The sequence below is a fragment of the Coffea arabica genome, chromosome 3e (assembly GCF_036785885.1).
Source record: "Coffea arabica cultivar ET-39 chromosome 3e, Coffea Arabica ET-39 HiFi, whole genome shotgun sequence".
NCBI classification, from domain to species: Eukaryota; Viridiplantae; Streptophyta; class Magnoliopsida; order Gentianales; family Rubiaceae; genus Coffea; species Coffea arabica.
The window spans coordinates 37,619,316-37,643,365 of NC_092315.1; the positions used below are offsets into that span (position 1 = coordinate 37,619,316).

The window sequence follows — 24,050 nt, forward strand, 5'->3', positions numbered from 1 at the left end:
GCTAGCGGCTATGAAAATGAAATGCACACTAGTGGGACTAACCCACGGCTAGCGGCGATGAAAAATGAATGCACACTAGTGGGACTAACCCACGGCTAGCGGCTATGAAAATGAAATGCACACTAGTGGGACTAACCCACGGCTAGCGGCGATGAAAAATGCAATGCACACTAGTGGGACTAACCCACGGCTAGTGGCTAAGTAAATGAAAATGCTCACTAGTGGGACTGACCCACGGCTAGTGGCTATGAAAAATGAAATGCACACTAGTGGGACTAACCCATGGCTAGCGGCTATGAAAATGAAATGCACACTAGTGGGACTAACCCACGGCTAGCGGCGATGAAAAATGCAATGCACACTAGTGGGACTAACCCACGGCTAGTGGCTAAGTAAATGAAAATGCTCACTAGTGGGACTGACCCACGGCTAGTGGCTATGAAAATGAAATGCTCTTGACAAACGGACAGTGGGATCAAACCCGAGCCTGCCGTGATGAACTTGATTTGATTTTTGATTTTTGTTTGGTGATTTTTCTTTTCTTTCCGCTTTTCTTTTCGACTCTTGAGAATCTTTCCAAAAAATTAATTTGCCCCAGTATGACGGATTTTTGCAACTTGAGTCCATAGTTGATTCTGTATCGCCATGCTGTTGCACCTTTTGATCAAATTTGCTTGCAATATTTTCGATTTGCCTTTGTTCACCAGAGGACTCCTTCCAACACCGATTCCAGTGCGAGGTGTGATTGTTTTCGTCCATGCATGGAATTTTCTGCAAAAGAGAAAAAACAAAAGAATTGCCACCATCATTTGATCCGTTTGCCTTTGGAGAATCGTGTAAACATAAGCCTTTTGATGCCTTCGTCAAAGTTGGCCGCGGCATCTGACTTGGTTGGATTTATCACTTCAAATGTCTCTGCTTTTCCAGACTGATCGGGTAAGCATTTTGCCATATTACGAAGCCTTCGTAATTGGCTTGGTTGCGCCTTAGCCCTTTTTAAGAGATGACTGAACCCAAGTATGCTTCGAATAAACCACGGGGGTTGTCATTTACCACAATTCAATGATAAAGAATGAGGTATGCAAGAAAAATTCGCATGAATATGCACAAGAATGCACTCACAACTATTTGTGCTTAAATTCTACAAAAATGCCATGAATGCAAGAAATTTGGTAAAAATGAGTTTCCTAAGAATGTATTTGCCAAAGAATGTTTTACAAAATGACACAGTTTTGGCCCAAGGACGCGTATTCGAATCTCTGAATATCCTTGTTCTGGAATTCAATATTGGCAGAGGTATGACAAAAATGAGGAGAAATCCAAATGGACTAAACCACCAGTTGTTCCTCCTTGTGCTTGCTCATTGCAGAAATCCTACCTTGGCGCCCTTTCGGGTTTTCACCAAAGTTGCCCCCACTCCTTTTCTTTTGTTTTGTTTTTGTTTTTGTTTTCTTTTTTTTCTTTTCTTTTTCTCCTTTTCTTTTGAGGTGCCCTTTCGGGTTTTCACCTAAGGAACAATGGAAAAAACTCAACCATAATCGACTCAGGAGTATGAACTGAAGATTGCTGACATCAGTAAAATGCGCTTCCCTTGTAAGATTAGGCGAAGGCATTATGGACATCACTTGCCAGTTGATTAGCAAATTTCCTAATAGAAAATACGGCAAATGACGAAAGCCAGGACTTTGGGCTTTTGAAATGAAGTCAGGTGGGGTGTTTTTCAAGAAAAGTTGAGGCTTGAAAGCAAATTTTGATGAGAGGGGTGTGAAATAGCCTGAGATTGCATCATTTTGAAATTATTTCCCATTTTGAACGAAACTGAGGAAAATTTTGCCCCAGTTTGATTGGATTTTCTTTCTTTGCATTTTCTTCATTGCATTCTTCTTACTTTTGCATTTTTCTTCAAAACCTAGATTTGCCCCAGTGTGGGGTTCTTTCTCTTCCTCCAGATCTCTTTCAGAGATAAATTTGCCCCAGTGTGGGATTTTTTTTCTTTCTGATCATTTTCAAAATGAATTTGCCCCAGTGTGGGGTTGGCAATTCTCAGGGGTTGCCAAACGAAAATTATTGTTCGGATAGCTCAAAGGGGATGACTAGGGATGAAATATTTTGATTGGAAAGGAAGATGGCCTGACTTTTGCCTCGTCTCTTGCATCATTTCCTAGAGGGCATTTGCATAATCAAATAAAGAACTTCTTACACACGTCCGAGTTGATAGGCTGAAGGAACGTCTGTCTATCCGCCTTTGTTAGGACAAGTGCTTCGCTCGGGAGCCCCTTTTGAACGACAAATGACCTTGCCAGTTTGGAACCAAATTCACCTTTGACCTCATCTTGCAATGGCAACTTCGCTTTAGAGCTTTGTCCCTTTTTTAAAGGGCCGCCGGTGGACCTTTTTGGGCCAAGTGTCTTCGACAGCTTCGGTCACAGCACATGGCATTAAACTGCTTTTCATCAATCAGAATCAATCGTTAATGATACTGCTTTAACCAATCAACTTTCTACCTGGCAAGAAAAGGATTTTCCTTATGAAGGAATTTTTAATGAAGGCTTTTCTCGATGAATGGATTTCTCAATGACGGGATTTGAAAGCTTTCTCAAAGAAGGAAAATGAAGGCTTTCTCAATGAAGGGATTTTTCAATGAAGGCTTCATCGGATTCCAGAACAGTGATATTCAAAGGGTCAAATCATTTTATTTTTGGCCACCGAAAGAATTTAGAATGAAATTGAAAATGATACTCAACCAATATAAACAAAATGATATCAAACAAGCAAACAAAAACAATGAAAGGATATAATTATGCATGCTATTGACAACACAAGAGCTTGATAAAGTTGTTTTAGTCAAAACTTGAAGCTAACAAAGCTATTTACACAAAACCAGTGAAAACTTTCATGAATTTTTGGCCAATGACAATCCCCAGATTTACGAAAGTCCCTTCAAGAGGGAAAACACTCGATCATCCAAATTGCGCAAAGCTCCTTTAGGACTTTCAAATTTTGTCTTTGGAGGTGGATGCTTCAAAGGCGCCTTTGTGCTCGGGAAAGGGATTTGTACTTATGCTCGGCCCTTGTTCTGCATTTCTTCTAATCACTATTTCCCCCGCCTCAATCATTTCTTGGACTTTCTGTTTAAGTGCTCTACAACCAGTAGTTGGGTGGCCAGGTGCTCCCGAATGATAGGCACAAGTATACTGTGGATTGTAGTCGGAACGGACGCCATGAGGATAAGTTGGAGGGGGAATTTCGTCGATTTTACCGGCGGCTTTTAATTGTTCATATAATTGGTCCAAAGGCCTGCCAAGATTGGTGAATGTTTGAGAACGATTTTGATCGTAGGTTTCAGTATGCTGGGGATAGTTGTAGGTGGGTCTGCTTGGTGGAGGCATTCTTGGATTGAGTGGAGGCCGATGACGGTTTTGGTGAGGATTTGGTTGAGAATTTTGGAAAGGGGCTAAAGGCGATTTGGTGTAGTTAAGGTGAGGTCGAGGACGAGTGGTATTGGTATGGTAAACAGGATGAGGGTTTGGATAATGGGGGTAAGGGTTGGAGTAGGTAGGGTTTCGTCGAAATCTGGGTTTTGGGGTAGGGTTTTGATCCCAAACAAAAGCAGTTTCCCCCTCTTGCTTTTTGAATTGTTGCTTCCTCCCATTACTACTTTGGCTTTGCAAAACTTCCACTTGAGTTTTCAGGGCAGACACATTAACAATCTTTCCAGCTTTCACGAAGTCATCATATTCCTCCAGCTTATTGACAATAGCGGCAAATGAGCATCCAGTCATGCGAAAAATTTCCTCAAAGTACGGGGGATCGTGTGCCTTAATGAAAGTTCGTATGATTTCGTCCTCAGTCATTGGTGGCTCAACTTTGGCAGCTATTTTCCTCCATCTCTTGGCATAAGTCTTGTGATCCTCGGAGGGTTTTCTTTTCGTTCCTTCCAATGTGGTTCGCGTCGGAGCCAACTCGCAATTATACTCGTATTGTCTTATAAATGCATCGGACAGGTCCAACCAAGTCTTTATCTCTTCGGGTTTCAGCTTGGAATACCAGTCGAGTGCATCCCCCTCCAGACTTTCTGGGAATAGCCTCAAAGGCAGATTTTCATCATCTGTTGGCCTACCCAACTTGTTGGCGAACAATCGGAGGTGTGTCTTGGGATTGCCCGTGCCATCGTATTTATTAAACTTCGGAGTTTTGAACCCCTCAGGTAACTGCACATTCGGGAAAAGGCAAAGCTCGTCGTAATCCAGAACTCCTTGCTTGTTTAACCCTTGACTTTTCTTCATAAATTCATCAAAGCGGTCAAGGCGCTTAAGCAGCTTCACATCAACGGGAGCAGAAGATTCCCCCATTTCTGGTTTGGTTTGAATAATATGGTCTGGTAGGAATGGCTCAGCGGCAGTGTGATAAAAAGTATGAGGCTCGGGGGGTATGTTTGAAGTGGTTTGGGGTTGTGGGCCTTGCATGTGAGTAGGAAAAAATGAAGGATTAGGAGGGTAAGTGTATGGCAGATTTATGGTGGGATAGGTGAAAGTTCCTTCGGGTGGAATGATGAAGGGTGGAGTAAAAGTGGTTTGGGTCGTGGGCATGACCAATGATTCTGGCCCAGATTGACTGACGAGTACAGGCTCGGGTTGAACTCCGCTACTGATAAGATCATCGATTAATTTCTTTTGGGCGGCCATTTCAGTTGCCATCTCACCAAACTTCGTGAGCATCTCGGTCAGTTGGACCCCCAAATTTGCAGTCTCAGGTTGGGCTGTAGTAGCAGACTTATCCGACGGTTCCGGCTGTGAACTCATGTTTACACGACTCCTCCGGGCTTGACTACGGGATTGCGTTATGACGGGGCTTCGACGAGAAGCTATGTTTAAATAATCCCTGAGAATTTTGAAAGATTATCTTTAGATTGAGCCTTCGCTTGGCTATTCCAATAAAAATAAAGAAAAGGAAAAGAAAAAGACAAGAGTTAGTAAATATCCAAAAAAAATTCGGATGCATGTCCTATGGAGGAGCCCTTTTTGTGCCAAGGGTAGGCCTAGAATGAAGATGCAATCCTCTGAGGTAGGCACCATACCATACCTGATGGATCTGATCAACTCATTGAGTGAAAAATAATTTTTTGAAAGAATTTGGTCAATTGGAGTGACGAGAGATTTGTCAAAATGAGGACAACGTCCGAATAGATTGATCACCTTTGATTTACAAAAGGCAGGAGTTTGACCTTGACGGACCTCCTATCGAAGAGATTGGAATTCGTTTTGACAACTTTTCTCAGTGAAGCACGGGTCAAAACTTCAACTGATCAAATGGCTGGATGCAATGGTTGCTTTTCTCAAAATCGACTAGGTTTTCCATTTTGAAATTCGACATTGAAATCCTAATTGGTCAAATGAAATTGACAATTTATTAAAAATCGACCGGATTACCCTAAAAGGGAAACAGGTCAAATGAATTAAATGAAATTTAATTTATCCAAAATTAATCAAATCACCCTAAAAAGGGTAAATTGATCAAATAGATGGAACGAAACTTGATTTATTCAAAATCGGGCTCGGTTGCCCTAAAAATGGGTAAATTGGCCAAATGAATGAAATTGAATTAGTGATTTATTCAAAAATCGGCCGAATGACCCTAAAAAGGGTAAATTGGTCAAAAGACCCTAAAAAGGGTAAATCGGTCAATTGAATTGATAATTTATTCAAAAGCAACCGAATGACCCTAAAAAGGGTAAATTGGTCAAATGAATTGATGATTTATTCAAAATCGACCGAATGACCCTAAAAAGGGTAAATTGGTCAAATGAATTGAATGAAATGAATTTATTCAAAAATGATTAGATTGTACTAAAATTGAATGAATTGAAAAAAAAATGGATTGGATAAGATGAATGATTTGTTCAAAAATCGATTGAATTATTCGCCCACTGGGTGGTTTCAAGAAATCATTACAATGCCTTGGTCTATGAGCCTCTAAAATCAAAATTTGGCCTCTATATTTATCGTCTCAATAATGAGGAATCATTTGTGAATTTTCTTCGAATTAATGTCCTTCACGCAAGGGATTTTTACCAATTTTTGATAAAATGGCTAAAAAGTGATTATTAGATGCTCATATTCCAAAGATCACTCTATGAAAATGATCGGATCCTACCTTACCTTGTGCACTACCCCTTTGGATGGTACAAAAATGTAAACGTGCAAGTCTCACTGGATTAAGTATCCGAGACACAAGGTGGCTTATTCCTAAACACGGGATTCCCTATGTGGCATTCCCTTTCTATGGTTTATGCATGATGCCATTTATTAAAGCAGTAAAACATGCAATTTGAAATGAAATCATGACCTAAAAGGACCTTTTATACGCCAAGGTAGGCTTAAAAATGGCATGGCATTATTAATCTATGAATGCAATATACCAAAATCTTTAAACGTGCAATAACCTATTTACGAGGGTAGGTTCTAAAAGAAGGTCATGCCAGACCTCTTATTTGCTAGGGTTTGTGAATGCAATGGGGACACAAAATCAAGAAAAGTTAGTTCAGCCAAGACAAATACACATACACATTGTGGCAACGAAATCAGCACAAAGAAATAAAGCGATAAAAGGAGAAAGGGGTTGGACCCCTCCCCTCGTGAATAGTGTCCCTAATAGGGTAAGGCAGACGCTATCCTAGGTAAACTATCATGGATGCATGAGGTTAGGGTTCACTAATGCATCTAGACTCGATAAGTCATAGGTCCCCGAGCCTTCAGACTTGGAAACCAAGGGTCATCACTTCCAAGGTTCCTTGTCGGTGGCTCGAGCGATTCCCCAGACGTTGCTACGCACACGTCGTGTTACGGCTACCCGTCTGGGCGAATCTAAAAAAAACCTCAACCTTCGACTAAAAACTAATAGGTTATCAACCTAAAGTTTAAAGCGGAAGATCGAGTGACCCCTCGGATCATGCTACGCACACGTCGTGATACGATCACATGTCCAAGTGGGTCGCCTAAAATCCTAATAGGGTGGAGTGGCGTGACAAGCCACTAAAAGAAAAATAAATGAGGGGTAAAAATAATTAAAGCGTATGCACGTATGCTAGTGCTCGTTTGGAGGGGAGAGATCAAGAACCAACGCGAGGCTCTAAGGTGACACACCACCCCAAATGCAATGCGAGCGCGGAATAAAACAAATAAAATATTCATCCAAACAACCAATCATACATACGTGAGTGAGGGAGTAGTTTAATACGCGTGCAAGGCCAAAAGTCCTAAAAATAGAAAAATGCAACCCTAATATCCAAATGCTATGCATAAAAAGGGTAGAAAAGGGAAAAGAATGGTCAAATCAAATGCTTGGACCCACTTAGGAAATCCCCAGTGGAGTCGCCAACTGTCGCGCCCCACTTTTTGAATGAATGTGGGTGAGTGAGATGTGAGTGTGTAGTGTAATGGAATGTGAGCGTGTGCGAAATGAAAAGTAAAAAGGCCATGGGACTTGAGAATGCGACGATTTGGCCAAACAAAGTTCAAAAGGGGGTTTTTAATGAAAAATGGAGTCGCCACTTGGTATAGAGTTAGGGTGTACCAAGTCACCCGAAAAGAAATTTTCTAAAGGAAAGATAGAAAGAAACCCCTTTTGAACGACTCCTAGTCCACGTAAACCAACGAAAAAGGTTCGGGAGTCACATTTGACGAAGGGGAAGGCAAGGATAAAATCCAAGGCACCCCTTCGACCTAGCCAAGGCTAGTTGCGTGATTTAGCCCCACCTTTCCTAATTTTCTACCCAAAGTATGTATAGTGTGTTGGATAAGTCTATATGAATGCAAAAGCCTAGACCTAGGGGGACATGGGGAAATTTCTCTTCAAAGGTTGAGTGGTGCCAATCACATTAATTGTGAAGCCCAACAATGATCCTTTGGAGAGGTCACACGTAAACCTAAATGACGTAAAAATGAGTGGAATGCATGCTATGTGAAAACGTGAGTTTGTAAAGTGAGAAGATTGATAAAAACGATATAAGTGAAAATGTGCAAATGTCTTTGAATGCAAATATATACTCTAAGTGCAAGTGGGCAAAAATGCATGTATGCAATTTAAAGAAAAGTGCGAAAGTGTCGGTGTGCAAATGAAGATGAAAGTACTCGTGTGCGAGTGAAGATAAAAGTGTTCGTGTGTAAGTGAAGATAAAAGTGTTCGTGTGCAAGTGAAGATAAAAAAAAAGTGTTCGTGTGCAAGTGAAAGTGATAAAAAGGTGCATGTGTGCAAATGAGACAAAAGTGAAAGTGTGATGATAAAGTGGATTGAGAATGCATGAGCCTAGGGAATTCATGCATATTGGGTACGGGGAGACCTAAGTCGTGACTCAATTTACCCTTTTATAGAGAGGATACAAGCGTGCTAAGGCTTAGAAAAAGCCACACTCGTCTATATCCCATATTTAAGGGGACTCTCCAGGCAAATGAACCCTATAACTAGTATGAGATGCAAAAATCCTAAAATGAGGGGAAAAGGGGTTCGAGGAGCATGCCAAATGATAAAACTAAGAAAAATGCATGACATGTAGTGAACATGCAAATATGCACTATCGAAAGGGAAATCCTAAGGGTCTAGCGTTGGACTAGCCCATCTATGAATTCCTACTAGTATTGGACTAGTGAAAACGTACATTCATTCATCTCATTCATTCAGGCTATAGAAAGGGAGTAGACATGCAAATCACTTTGAAACACGTAGCACATAACACTTAGCATGCTCGACTAGATGCAAGAGCCTGATAAAACGATTAAACATGTAGCAACAAAAACAAGCAAACAAGGGGAAGGGAAAAATGGACCAGATGCTCTCCGAGCCCTATCTATTACAAGCCAAGAGGTGTACACATACCCCATAAAAGCATAAAGGGGAAAGGGAAATGGACCAGATGCTCTCCGAGCCCTATCTATTACAAGCCAAGAGGTGTACACATACCCCATAAAACTTAAATGAAAGTAAAAGCAAGTAAATGCACGCAAGGAGGTAAGGAAAGCGGAGTAGGCATGCATATTCACATAACACGTAGAAGCACGTAGGGTCAAATGAAGTGCAAATAGAAGGGTAGAGTGTACCTCCCTTGAAATTGGGGCCCAATGAAGTGAAATCACTTATTTATCCTCCAAAATAAAAGAAATGGTCAAGGTACCAATTTATTTGGAAAAATTAAAGAAAATAGGCAAACACAAGCTCACTTGGTCATAATGCCCCTAAAGTCATGACTTAATCGCAATGGAAACAAAGCATGGTAGTTAATTGAAGCCAACGAGCAATGAAGTTGCACAAATTAAAATTATCAAGGACCAATTTGATGAAATTTTTTAATTGATTGGGTCCTAATGGAACAAGAAGAGACTTGGGGGGCCAAGGTGAATTTTTAGAAAGTCATTTCATGCAAGTTTCATGCAAGCTACGTGGGAAACTTTCTGCACAAAACAAAACAGATCAGCCGCATTTCTTCTATGTTTCACTTTCAATCGCCAACTTCAAATTCAAACATATGCCTTAACCAAAGCTCCCTTAATCTAACATCCAAGACTTTAAGCTAGACAGCAAAACATACATTTATGTCCCAAACCAGCAAAATATAGGAGGAAATCACACAAACATTGAAGAATGAAAGCTGCTACAACCGGAAGAGAAATCTGCTGCACTTTGGTTTCCTAACTCAAATTTCCAATTTTAACACACGACTTTGATTAAATACCTTCAGCTCCAACGTCACAGCTTTAAGCTAAGCAACATGCAACATGATTTCAACATGCAAACAAAGCAAAATATAGAAAAGAAACTCATGCAAATGACTCAAAGAAGTTCATGCATTCTGCAAATTTCCTTCGCTGTACTTGCGAAATTTCAGCAGTCTCATGCGGCCAAATTTAAGGACCATTCCAAGGAAGAATACAGCCGCGAGCTTGAGACAGGGAGAAGGAAGAAAAAAGCGCAGCTCCTATCATTGCTGCGACAAAATTCTGCTATAACTTGCAGTTCAACTCACGTAATTTCACAACATTCAGAGGCATACAACAGCGAACAGATTTTTCATTTTTTTTTGTTAAGACCAACTCATCAACCAGTACGCTAACAAATCCAAGACACCAAATCAGGACCAAACAAACTCTACTGGAATCTGAGCAATCCATAAGACTCTACTGGAATACAAGAAAACAACCACAAACAGGAAAAAGGAGAATGAAAACGGCACCACAAACAACAGATCTAAAATGCAGCAAGCAACGTGAAGACTTGCCGCAATTTCGTTTGACCAGAACACCCTCAATAGCTTGCTAACAACACAAATGCAGGTACTCACTCCCAACAAATCCAATGATGCTACTACATACGGGAAAATTCAGCACAGATACAAAGCAATAATTTGATAACAAAGAGATGACCATTGCTACAATGAGTCGAAAACTTCAAGCTCATCGCAGCAGAATCTTATGCACAACATCTCAACCCCAATATCATCTGACCCCAGAAACAAGATCATCCGACAAGGCAATATAAACTAAGAACCGGTAAACAACGAAAAGAAATCATCTTTGACCTATGAGATGCGCGGAAACATAAGAAAATAACAGAAATGGATTGCTTTACCGATCCTTGGTTACACTCATGGGCTTCGAATAGGGATGGGCATGCACAAGAAAGGAGTAGAGGGCTACCTGTTTTGCTGTTTAGATCCTTGATGAAGGCCTGGAGGAGGGTGACTAAAATCCAGTTATGATCCACGGGGAATGAATTTGCAGATTAGCTTCAGTGCTCCTATCTTTCTCAGTTCTCCTGTTGTTCTCCGCAGAATTTCTCCTTTCTTTCACTCGCAACTCTCCTCTCTCCGCTGCCCAGATTCCTTCTTTTTCTGTTTTCTCTTTTCTTTCTTTTGTTTTTGTCAATTGCAGCTGCCAACCCCCCTTACCTCTCTCTCTCTCGGACTCTGGTTCCCATTTTTCTCTCCAAGTCTTCTTTTGCCGTTCCCCCAGATCCCTTCCCAGTTTCTTGCTCTCGGTTTTTGCTTCCCAAGCTCAGCCGTCCTTGTTTCTCTCTATCCCCCCTCTCTCTTTCTAGCTTTCAGCCGTTGTTTCTCTTTCTTGCGGCTCCCCAAAAAACTTCCCCCAGATTCTCTCTACCTTGCGGCTGTTGCTTTCATTTTGTATTTATATGGGGGACAAAACCAACCCTAAACCTTCAGTCCTTTTTCTGTATTTGCAGCCAAGGGCTGCCCGAAGCTCTCAGATTGCAAGCTGCGGCAAAACGCAGCATCATGCCGCGTTTCTTTTTTTTCTTTTTTTTTTTTTTAACTTAATAAATACAGAAATGATAAAATATAAATAATAATAATAATAACAAATTGCCAAAAACCAGGTAAATAATAATAATGAAAATAATTTAAAAACTAAACAACTAAAAACAACAAAAATGGCCATTTTTCCATCTTTTTTGTTTCATTTTTCATTTTTCATATTTTTCATTTTTTCTTTCAAGAAAGCATTGAATTTAAATTACAAACGACTAAATCATATTTTTTTTGAATGCTTTTTTTTTCTTTTTCTTTTTTTCAACAAATTCTATGATAAAACTTAAAAAATAAAACTGGAAACTAAAAACTAAAAATGAACACGACAAGTAAAAAACTAAAAATGAAATTACACCAAAAATTTGGTGTCTACAGGGAGAATTTTTTCATTTCTGCCCCTGTGAATGCCGTGACCTTTAGACCATTTTTTTGAAGTTCTATTGACTCGTTTATGATGTATATATGTTGTATGGGTTGTGTGGAAAGTTTCCACAAAAAATTACGCGATTTGGTTGGCCAAATGTGGTGATTTCGAAAGTTCATTCAAAACTGGAATTTTTCCTGTATTGCATTGGCAGTATTTTTCAAACAGCTATAACGTTTTACTCCTACGTCGAAATTGAGTGCTGTTTGTGGCACTAGAAACTAGACATTCTCAGATTTCCAATGGTATAAAATGTACATCTTGATTCCACCTGAGTCATCCGAACCAACCTTGTAAAATTGCCTATCCTGTTTCTCATTTTACTGGAAGCTCTGTTTTAAGCAGCGAGTTGATGCTCAAATATGAGCTAGTTGTGGATAGATTTTTAAAATGATTTCTTCTGAGAAATTGTAGCTTTATGAATCTAGTTTTCAATGTCACCAACCACGGTCAATTCCAAGTTGAATTGAGTGAGTTGTGGCCAAAGTTCAAAACTGATTCAGGGATTGAAAACCCTCTTCGGGCAAGTTGAATTGAGTAAGTTGTGGTCAAAGTTCGAAACTGATTCAGGGATTGAAAACCCTCTTCGGGCTAGTTGATGCCTTAACCTTGATTGGGACTTGTTGTTTCTAAATTCTTGGTGTTAATCACCTACCAAACATATCTTGGATGTTTCTTAGACATTGTCTACCTAAATGAACCATGTTGAGATGTTTTCATTGGCCGAATATTTAGAAAAGGAAAATTTGCATACAAAGACAGATTTGTCTTGGAAATTCGTGGGACTTTAGTGATTTTGTTAACCGACTTTTTGTATGTATTTTTACATGAAAATTTACAGAGGAATAGCCCTTATATGGTAGTGTAATGCTGCCAACTTTGGTGTCATTCCAAGTCCATTTCGATGCTCAATCAAAGTCCCAAAGTTCATGGTTTAAACCTGGAAATTATCTAAACGGTCTCACTTTTTCAGCAACTTTGAGCTACTATATCTTGGTGCTAGAAAGTCCAATTCTTGTTTCACTTGTTGTGTTGAAAACTTTGATTGTAACACTAATTGAGTTCCAAATTTTAGAGGCTAGTTCGCATTGTGTGAATTTTTCCGAATTTTCAAACTTTGCCGAAAATCAACCCAAATCTGTCATTGCTTTCCAAAACAGCAACTTTAAGCCAAATTTGGAATATCTTCCATTTGGAATCATGGAAAGGTGTCTTCTAGGAACTTTTAGTACTTTGGAATTAGTTTCCAACGGTACCAAGTTTTCCAATTTTGGACATACAGAGAGAGGGATACGATTTTTCAAAGATCGAACCTCAAATCTGAAATTTTCAAACTTGACGGGAATTGAGTTTTTGAGACTCTTCCCTATCCTTCAATACAAATTGACCATTTTGGACTTGTTTTCATGAAGGAAATTAGTTTTTCTTTGTGTTAATAAACACTACTTTTGAACCTTGAATTTTGAGCAAGTAAAGCCCTATTCCATGGTTTTTTCTAGATTGTACAAGTGTGCAATCCCTCTTTTGATAAGAAAAATTTTTTAAGTGATAGTGTGTAATAGATAACTATTGTTTGCTTAGGTGCTCAAGGAGACCTTCATGAGGATCTTGAGGGGGACACCTAAAGACTTGTTTACGCACTCATTCTCTTATTTTGATTGGTGAGTGTCAAGTGCATGAATTTGTTGCTAAGTGGTTAACTGTTTCTTATCCATTATGTGAATTTGAAATTTTGAGACGACTGTGTACGTTACCACACTCGTTCTCTTTTGAACGAAATTATATTCGTATTTTGATATGTGAATTCATATTTGACTTGTACATAATAATGTGAATGTGATTCGTATTTGTGATTCATATATGTGATTCATATATGTGATTCATATTTGTGATTCGTATATGTGATTCCTATTTGGAATTGCCGATTTGACCGATACCTCAATGACCTCTGAACGATAGCAAGTACCACACCGATTTGGTGGGAGGTACCTCTCGAATCGTCTCAGACCTATAAGCTAAACAATTGTAAGTACCACATCGATTCGGGTGGGAAGTATCTCTCGAGTCGTCTCAGTACCCTAAACCTCTGAACGATAGCAAGTATCACACCGATTCGGGTGGGAGGTACCTCTCGAATCGTCTCAGAGCCATTAAGTATTCTAAGTCGATTGGAGTTGTGTCTCATCGACCTCTGAACGATAGCAAGTACCATACCGATTTGGTGGGAGGTACCTCTCGAATCGTCTCAGACCTATAAGCTGAACGATAGTAAGTACCACACCGATTTGGGTGGGAGGTGCTTCTCGAGTCGTCTCAGAAACATAAATGAATCCTACTCAAGGGGGTTCATTATAAATTGTGAATTTCTTGAATGTTATAGTTGTCACTATTGTGTAAGTGCTATTGCTATCGAATTACTTGTCTTGCATGTTTTCTTGGCCTCACGAGCATCTGTTCACCCCGTTAGATTTGTTTTTCCTTAATAGGAGCTGAAATGGAAGGAATTCTAGAGAAACTTACTTGATGCTTCACTTGATTAGAATTGTGAATGTATTTGTTTAGAATTTGATTTTGGAAGTTATATATTTTGTGAATGTAAAGTAATTGGGTAGATTATAATGTAAGACTTGAACGTTTATTTGAGGAATTGACCTTCCTTTACCTCTTTGATTTTTAGTATCGATTGGTTAGTATTGAATGTAAATTGAATTAGTACTGAGTCCTGGCGAGAGCTGGGTAGGCGTTCCACTGATACCCTTGAGTTCGCCTTTGAAAGAAGTGGGGGCATCACACCAATGACCCATGTGTTAAGCCAAATAACATGCTTTTTCAAATTCAAATCCCATAATTCAATAATAAGCTATTATACAATCATTCAAATTACACTAAATACTCATAATATCCAGTAAAGGAGAAACAACTACGCTCGAATTTAACCATGTTCAATTCAATCTCTCACCCAAATCTAACTCCTCAAATAAACAATTCATACAGCCAAAAGATAGCTAACACTCTCCTATAATCGTCCTCAAAACTTAAGTGTAAAGAGGGAATAATTCATATAACTACCAACAAATACTTAAGTAATGAAAGTATCTTTTGATGTGAAGATCGACACTTTTAGATGAAAATCCCCAGTTACTCAGCACTTCCATATGCAAGTTACCCAACTACTCCAAATTCACGTACCTTTTACATGAAAGTCGATATTTTTAGATAAAGACTCCCAGCTATTCAGTACAAGAATCATTCGAATAAGACTCTTATTTGACACTCTTTTTCTCCCTTTTTTTCTTTTTTTTTTTGACGATATACAATCCCTCTTAAACCAATATATAATAGGAAGTGTGACAGCCCTACCTCCTCCTCCGCCTGTCCAACTCTCGCCGAGACTACGGATCCGAAACGAAAGTAAACCCTACCAAACATTCAAAAGATTTCGAGAAAAGAACTTTTGGAAACTAAAATAACTAAACTAAAAGATGCAATAGAACTTTCATACAATGTTCCAACAAAAAATCAAAAAACAAAACAAAAGTGCCGCTGCCACGTCACAATCCGGCCGAGATCTGGCCGGATTTTCGGCCGGATTCCTGGCCGGATGGGGGCAATAGCTAAACACCAAAGTGATCCAATTCTTGGCCGGATTTGCCGGATTCTTGCACAGAAATTCCCGCCAGAAATTTTTCTTTCTTCATTTAAATTCCGCACTCGCCCGGTCTTGCCCACAAGTTCAAATAAGGTTTAAATAACCATAAAGACATGCAAGACATATATTGCTCAAGAGATATATATAGTATACACTTACCAACATATATACATTGATGTTTTCACAATTCCATGAAGTACAAGACGAAAGTATGACAAAAGTTCATACTTATACAAAATACATTTAAAGTTTATAATTACAGAGGAGCTTGACAAAATGATACACATCTACTAGTGTAATAGCCCCACCTCCCCCTAAGGCGAACCAGAGGGTTTGGCGGACCGCCTGCCCAACTCTCGCCGGGACTCACTACAGTCCTCAGATAAATTACATCTCAAACTCCAAAAGGATATTAATAAACCAAATAACATTCCAAACTTAAAGGTTAAGTCAAAAGATAAACTTACATAAACAAAGTACTTGCATTACAACCAAACTCCCCACTTACAATTCCAAAGGACAAAATTCTAATTTACAATCACCTTAGTATATACCGTCAAAATTTACGTTCATGTTAACTACCCGACCTTGAGTGTAACAAAAACTAAAGCTACAAAATGCTCTCTAAAGCCATTTACACAAAAGTATCGAAAGTTCAGGACCTGCAACTTGCTCCTCAGGGTCCTCCGCCCCCTGTTAAGGAAAACAAACTAAAGGAGTGAGCTAAAGCTCAGTGAGGCCCCTAACAGTCACGCAAATATCACAATTTAGAGAAAGAAGTAAGCAACAGTTAAACAATTTCAGTTACAATGAGAACCAGTTGCATAATATAATCAGTTGAACAAGGACAAAATAAGTCAATTTATGTCAAAGGATACTCTTGAAGCTACTCCAGTCCGTCATGACCGCCAGTTCCAAACACTTAAAATTAATAAGAGATCATTGGATGAAATGAACACACAGACGTTGTAACACATAATTTAATCACATGCGCAGTGGCACTTTCAACTAGGAGATGGTGTTCTCGAGAAGAACACTGCTCGAGCCTCTCAACTAAACAGTGTCTCGAGTGTCCAGGAGATAGGTGCTCATTTGGAGGACCTGCTCGAGTGTCTCGGACTAGAAGGACAGTGCAGTAGGTCAGTATCAGTCAGTGCAGTAGGTCAGTAGCAGTCAGTACAGTAGGTCAGTATCAGTGAAAACACATAATTTAGTTTTGAGTAGGTCGAGTGCGATAAAGTACACACCCACCTAATAATGGTATGACAGTTATCCAGTATTATACAAGAAAGTCACATAGCATACACGCATGCAAGGAACACTCACCACTAGCGAAGGTAATCGGAGCTAATCACCGAATCGTCCCTCGGCTCGCCCGTGAACTCTGTGGTTAAAGTACATAGATATTATACCAAGAATTTATCAAATTCAAATCACAATACTCGTATAAGAAGATAGCCATAGCCATCAAGCTCAACTTAAACACTAAGGAAGAAAACGTCCACATTTAAGGGTTTAGTCAATAAAATTAAAAAGTCATATGCAAGAGCACTTGATTCAAAGTCCCAAAAATATGTGAGATTCCTAAACACATTCTAAGAACATACAAGCCACTTTGGATCAAAACAAAAGATCTTTTAGGAAAAAAAAAGAAGATAGCGTAACTAGTTTTCTAGTTTTTGTTTTTTTTTTGGTCACTATTTGAAAGTCAATAGGTGCAACTAGTAATCATGTTTTGAACACTTAGTTAGGTCATAAGAAACCAGGGTTATGATACTTATAAGGTACATGCAAAGTTGGACCAGGGAAACGGGAGGAAAAGAAAGGTAGTCAAGACGTAAAAACAATGGCAGTTTGGACACCCTACGGTGTTTTGAGCACTACTGTGGCTACACATCTCGGATTCAGGCGAATTTTATGCTGTTTCGAATCTCAGACATAGACCTACATTTCTTATGAAGACATCAACACCCAGTTCTCACGTTTTCAGGGTCGAACAGTCATGGTCTGAGGCTTCCGCAAAATCATGACCAGAAATAAGGCTTTGCGCGGACACTAGGATTCTGGCCGTAACTCAGGCTACAATGTCCCGATTGATCTGAAATTTTTCAGGTAGAAAGATAACTCAATTTTCTACCACTTTTATATTTTGGATAAAAGCTGTTTCGATCTACAACATGGAGCAATTCGCAGCTCAGTTTTAGTCACAAAACAGGGCAGAATTAAACTGTTAAAGAAACTTACCCAAACCCTTCACACCGGCAACATTCTTGACAAAATTTGAAACAGGGGTTACATTGGTCCAAACTTCACGAAATTTTGACACAAAAAACTACATTCAAAGATCTAGATATGTTTGTAAGGTCACTTTAAGAGCTTCGGATCACAACCAAGTCAAATTTTAGCTATACAGTCCAGCAGCTATAAAATTAAAGTAGAACAGTCTCGAAAATCAGCAAACTTTGGAAATTTACCATAATTCACACAAATAGAACCAAGGTCTGAAATTTTCACGGTTTCTATCCCCATGAATATAGTTTCCAACGCAACAAACGGAACTCAATTCTGACCTTCCTACACCAAGTTATGAATATTCTCCCGAAACTGTTCCAAGGTACCTGCTCCAATTTGAACTTGCAAACTAACCATTCAATCACTCGTATCAATGAAGCCCTAAATTTCAGCAATCAATCATCAACCAAAATAGAAAAATTAGTCATGAATCATCTAAAATTTAACCATACTTCTTCCCTTGTACAAGAGGTCCATCAATTAACAAGTATTACTTATGAATCAAACAACTAGTTACATGAACAAATGAAACCCTCAATTTCAGCCAAGGTAACCCAACTTCAAGTCCATAGAACTTCATAAAAATCATGTCTTTAGTCTTCTAATCATATCAATAATCAAAGGCCCTTAAAGTTCATAAAAGAAAGCTTGAGTTTCTAGTTTTACCTCTTGACCAAAGGTGGAACTTAGAAGCAAGAAAAACTTGGTTCTTCTTGGAGCAAACCACCTCCTTGTTCAAGTTTTAGTGAAAGATTGAAGTGCTATGGCTTTCCCCTCTTGATTCCTCCAAGTTCTTTGCTACAACTCATGATGAAAACAATGAAGCTTTCCCTCTCTTTTTTCTCTCCTTATCCACGGCCCTCTCCCTTTCTCTTCAACTCTTCAAGAGACCAAGTTATAAGATATACACTAGCTAATGTCTTGGTCAAGACTTAAGGGATGTGCAACACTTGTCTTGCTAGGATTACTTCTTAATCAAAAAATCTCCCAACTATGAAATTATTGATACCTAGCCCCTTTAATTTCCATATCTCTATAATTTACCCCACTAACTTATCAAAATAAACTTGGTTATACAAGTGCAACTCACATTCATTTCCAAAAACAAAGAAAGCAAAGTCATCCACAGACTACTAAATTTCAAAGTAAGGCTAATCAAGAAAAAAAAATAGTTTTAACGAATGGTGTAACATCTAAAATCCACATCTTTATCTATTCATATGGGTTGGTTTGAGTTCTCACAACTAGTTCAACTCTTCCTTCCAAAAATCATGATTTCCAAAGTAGTATTCCTGTAAGGAAAACAAATTAATGGGAACGGGGTGAGTTAGAAGCTCGGTGAGGTACCAGAAATACACATAGTCAAATACACATGCCAGGTAAGGGAAATAAACAAAGATTTCGAATAGAAAGGATACAGGCGCCTCTCAAGAGCCAATTTATCCTTTTCCTCACCAAAGCTTGATCAAAGTAGTTGACACTCCGTCAACTTTTAAATAAAGGAACCACTCCAGTAGCGCACCACTTTAACGCCAACTCCGTCCACCAAACTTACCCCTCACCGGGCCCGAACACCTCAACAGAAACATAGATGGTAATACTCGAGTATACCGGAAATCCAGAGTCTCCAATATCCAAAGATTTCCTAGAAGTGGACTAGCGTAGTTCATTATCTAATCGACCAGGCCCTTGCCGGCTCGACTCGAGTAACTAGCCCCCGGTTTTGAGCTCAATGGTCATAGAATGGTCGTTGGACTCAACCCTCCAAACGACATCAATAATTACAAAGAACAGATACAGATAACAGATACAGAGAACACATACAGACTTATACAGTATACAGGAAACAGAATAAACATATGAGAGAAACGAGTGTGATAAAGTGCGCCCTCGTTCCATACAGAGTATACAGAAGTCACAGATAGCCTAGATAAGCAACAAATTAAGGGTGTGGTACACTCACCAGTTTAAACAAATAACTTCAAACGTTTCCTCCCGAAGTACTTGGATCACTGGCACGTCCTAAACCAACAAGGTAGAACAATTGAGACTCGATTACGAGTCATATGTCTAACCCAGTAAATTACCAATGCACACGAAGGTATAGTTTTGGAGTGAATAGGTAGGAGTTGGTCCTACAGATATGAATGATCCAAAAACCCTTTGCTTCTACCCAAAACATACCCTCAATGATTTACTAACTCCAAACTTAAGGTGCAAAATAAGAGTAAGAATAATTCTAAGAAAACATGATTTTTTTTTCAGTTTTACGCACCACCTTTTGAAAACTCATATCTCAAGATCCTTAAATCCAAAATTGATAAAATTTATACCATCCGGAAATAGACTCAAAGGAGTACAATTTCTCAGAAGATATATTTATAAAATTCGGATCACAAGTCAGTCAAATTTGAGCCTCAAGTTGCTGCTTCGTCCAGTAAAAGACAGAACAGGTATGCAATTTCAGTCAACTTTGAAAAATCACCATAAATCGTACAGACAGAAGCAGGGTCTGAAATTTACATGGTTTATATCTCTATGAACCTAGTTTAAAATACAACAAACAGAACTCAATTCTGATTTTCCTATATCAAGATATAGCAGATTCCCCAAGATTGCTCAAGGGTCCTGCGAAAATTTCAGCAGCGCTTGTGACAGCCCCACCTCCCCCTAGGGCGTACCCCAAGGTTCGGCGGGTCACCTGCCCAAGTCTCGCCAGGACTCACTCACTTAGTTCAAGAAAAATAACATACGTCCATAGAAAAGAAATAACACATCACTTCAACTTAATATATACATTGATGCTCAATGTGACAGCCCCACCTCCCCCTAAGGCGAACCAGAGGGTTCGGCGGACTGCCTGCCCAGCTCTCGCCGGGACTCAGTCGTTTACTACAATCCTCAAATAAATTACAATATAAATCTCAAATATACGTTCAATTCTCCAAGAATTACATATCACAAACGCAGCGGAGTGTCCACGTACATCCATTCAAGTCCAATCATTCAATACCAACCCTAATAAAAGTATTACATCAAAGATTCTAGCATTTACAAACCAAAAGCGATGCGGAAACTAATCACTTGCACTATCAACTATAGCCTCAAGAGATCAAGGCAATACAAATTCAAACCATACAAGGTATAATCCATCCATTCACATGAATAGGCACTACAAGCTCTTTCTTCGCCTCGAGCCCTGTAGAGGGGAATAAAACATTTTGGGGTGAGCTAGAAGCTCAGCGAGTAACCAGTAAAATCAGTTAACAAATCAGTTTCACAATCGTTCATTTCAATGATGTCATGATTCAGTGATCAAATGTACGTTTATTGCTCTCGTGAGCCAGTGAAATCATTGTACTTAAACATCCAACACTCAAACAGATCCAGTAACAGTAAACAGTGAGAGAGGGAGCCATTTGCTCCAGATGAACAGTATACAGATGTGGAGATGTTGGTGTTCAGCACGAGACTTCCCAAGTACTCATTTAAAGCCAAATCATGTCATGAACTCACATGCAAGCACACATGATATGCAATCGAGTAAATAATGCAAGAAAACGTTCATTAATAGCTTTGGAAGTAGTTTAAGTCACTCACCTCCACGGCTCATAATCCTCGTCCAATATATACAATTGCATTGCTCAAGTTCAAACCTGTCAACTCAGCTTAAAGTAACCAACGCTATCCAAAATCGGACAGCATTTCCCTTTAATTCCTTTATTTGTCCAACCTACAAATATTCACCAAATTCATAACCATCAACCACAATTGCACATATAGTTCGTAATCGATAAGCATATCCAATTAAGGCCACTATATCCTTCAATTAAAGCCAATTAGAAGCTTATAAACCAACATTGGAAAAATTCCCAAATTGAAACCCTAGAAACCGGAATTTATACCACAAGCGGAAATTTTCCGCAATCAACCGCAATTAACGTATCCAAGCTTCAATTAACACCATAACATTCCATCAATTCAAGACCAATTCATGCTTATCATATAAAATCGAAAAAATACCCAATAAATCAGAAATTCACCATAAACTCCTTCAACCCATGAAATACTCCACAAAATAACATACATGACCACCACAAAGCATTAATTAACCAAATTTAGAACAAAAGGAAACTTGTTTATCCAACTCACCTCAAATTCAAGAAAGCTATCCACTTAGCACTTTCTTTCCAAAAATCAATCCATCAAAAGCTCTAAACCACCATAGTGAGCCCTTGTATGAAATAGTTTGCAAAATCATCGGTTAAAACTCAAGATTTTTGGCAAAGATTAAACTAGGAAAATTGAGAGTATTTCTCTCTATGAAGCTCGGATGAACCACCGGTGACAGCCCCACCTTCCCCTAAGGCGTACCAAAGGGGTTAGCGGACTGCCAACCTTAGTTCTCCTTCTTTTCCAAAAGTTTTGTCCACTAAAACCAACCCCAATCCACTCCGTCTTTGAAACCAAGGGTCTATAAACATTTGATGAGCAATGGATGGGTGTTTGACATCAAAATTTTCAAAACAATACATCCCAAAACTAACCTAACCATTTGGCTAGCAAGAAAAGAAAGATTTCCACTTTTGCAGCTTTGCTGCACTTTCGAACTCAGAGCACCACTCACTCAATACAAGTTCAAATTGGGAATGGTTTATGGTGTTAGAAACTAGATTCAAAAGGCTACAATTCATCAGAACAAGTCGTTAAGAAACAAGTAACAAGTAAACATAATACCTTCAATTCTAAAACAAGATCATGAAAAACCCAATAAATTTTGGGATCTCAAACTCAAATCCAGATACAAAGCTTCTACACACCAAAATACTTCAAAGTGTCTAAAATTCGGGTACAATTAACCCTAGTCGAGTGCTAACACGCGTACAATTCAAAATTCAAAACAACTAGACTACACTAGTCTGTACACGTCTCACGCCTCGCTCGTACCCCCTGTAAGGAAAACAAATGGTGTAGAATGAGCTAAAAGCCCAGTGAGATTCCAAATAGCAAGTTAACCATTATTGAAAAGTACAAATGTCACGTAGCAAAGTAATGAGCATGAAAAGTTCATAAAAGTGAGCAATAACACTTCAAGTAGCAAATCTCCAAATGAGTGAGTGTAAAGTGTTTTGTTTTTTGAAAGAAACAAGAATCCAATAGGCAATAATCATTTCAAAGTATAAGGATACGGATGGATCTCAGGAGCCAAATTCCCATCTGAGTCACCAGAGTTTGATCAAGTAATAGTTGACACGCTGTCAACTTTCAAGTAAAGTAACCAATCCAGTAGTATTTCGCTTAACTCCAATCCATTCACCATTTCACCCCCTTACCAGGCCCGAACACCAACTAAACACTGGTGGTACTATTCGAGTATACCAATTAGTCGATGAGATAACACTCCACTCGACAACACTAGATACCCATGGTTCGTTATCTAATCGACCAATCCCTTGCCAGCTCGACTCGATTAACTAGCCAGTGGGGTTTGGGTTCCCAAGAAGTCAAAGAGATACATCTCCAATCGACTGAATCAAAATAAAAGTACGGAGACGGGAATGAGAGGCATCTCCTACTCGGATTGAGTGTGGTACATAGTGCCGCTCCGTACTCACAACTCAAGTACAAGTATATCAAGTTAATTGCAACAATAAACAAGTACATATCATATTAGGACAAGTGCGATAAAGTACACTCTTGCCCGATCAAACAAATCACATATCCTTGATTTACATTGATCAAGTATTGAAAACAAGTGTCCAGTTCAACCAGGTATTTGGAAGCACTCACCAAAAGTCTAGTGCCTCTCAAAAATCACGTTCCGGTCCACCTCCTTGGTTGGAGTCCAAATCTGCAATAAAATATCATTTACGAATGTAAACCTTTCTGGAGTTCGAAACATAGGAGTTTGGTTTCAAGAAAATTAAGTAAATGCAACTCGTTATGTAGTATTCAAGATACTTATCAAATCCCAAAAAATTCATGCTTGCTCATTTAGTTTCGATAAGGAAGCGGTTAAAACTTTAGAACTCCCATTGGAGTCGAAAGAATGAGGAAAACGTATCTCAATTAGTCGTTATTTCCATTTTTTCAGGGTACAAGGTTCGGCCAAATTCTAACTTATATACCTCGATAAAGAAGACGCAAATATTCTAGATGGTTCACGTGGTATTCTCTCTCAAGCCTTACTCAAGTCACAAGTATATCTACCTAGCCCTTGAGCGTAAATTTAGGCAGCACGCCCTTTGTATTTACCTATTTTCCAGCCATTTATGACTTCATTCTTTTTCTCAATCAGTCCCAAAGTCATATACAAAATAATCTCATTTCAATAGCCATTCAATAGGCTCAATGTCGTACAAGTACAAAAT

The 24,050-nt window shown here is 39.1% G+C and overlaps 1 long non-coding RNA gene across 1 annotated transcript; it reads right to left on the minus strand.

Annotated features, from left to right (window-relative positions):
- Positions 1 to 15,832: 15,832 nt before the first annotated feature.
- Positions 15,833 to 18,471, minus strand: LOC113736890 (uncharacterized). The gene is made up of 2 exons (XR_003459853.2): positions 18,346 to 18,471; positions 15,833 to 16,080 (listed from the first exon to the last, which is right to left on the minus strand). It is a non-coding gene; the product is annotated as an uncharacterized lncRNA (long non-coding RNA).
- Positions 18,472 to 24,050: the final 5,579 nt, after the last annotated feature.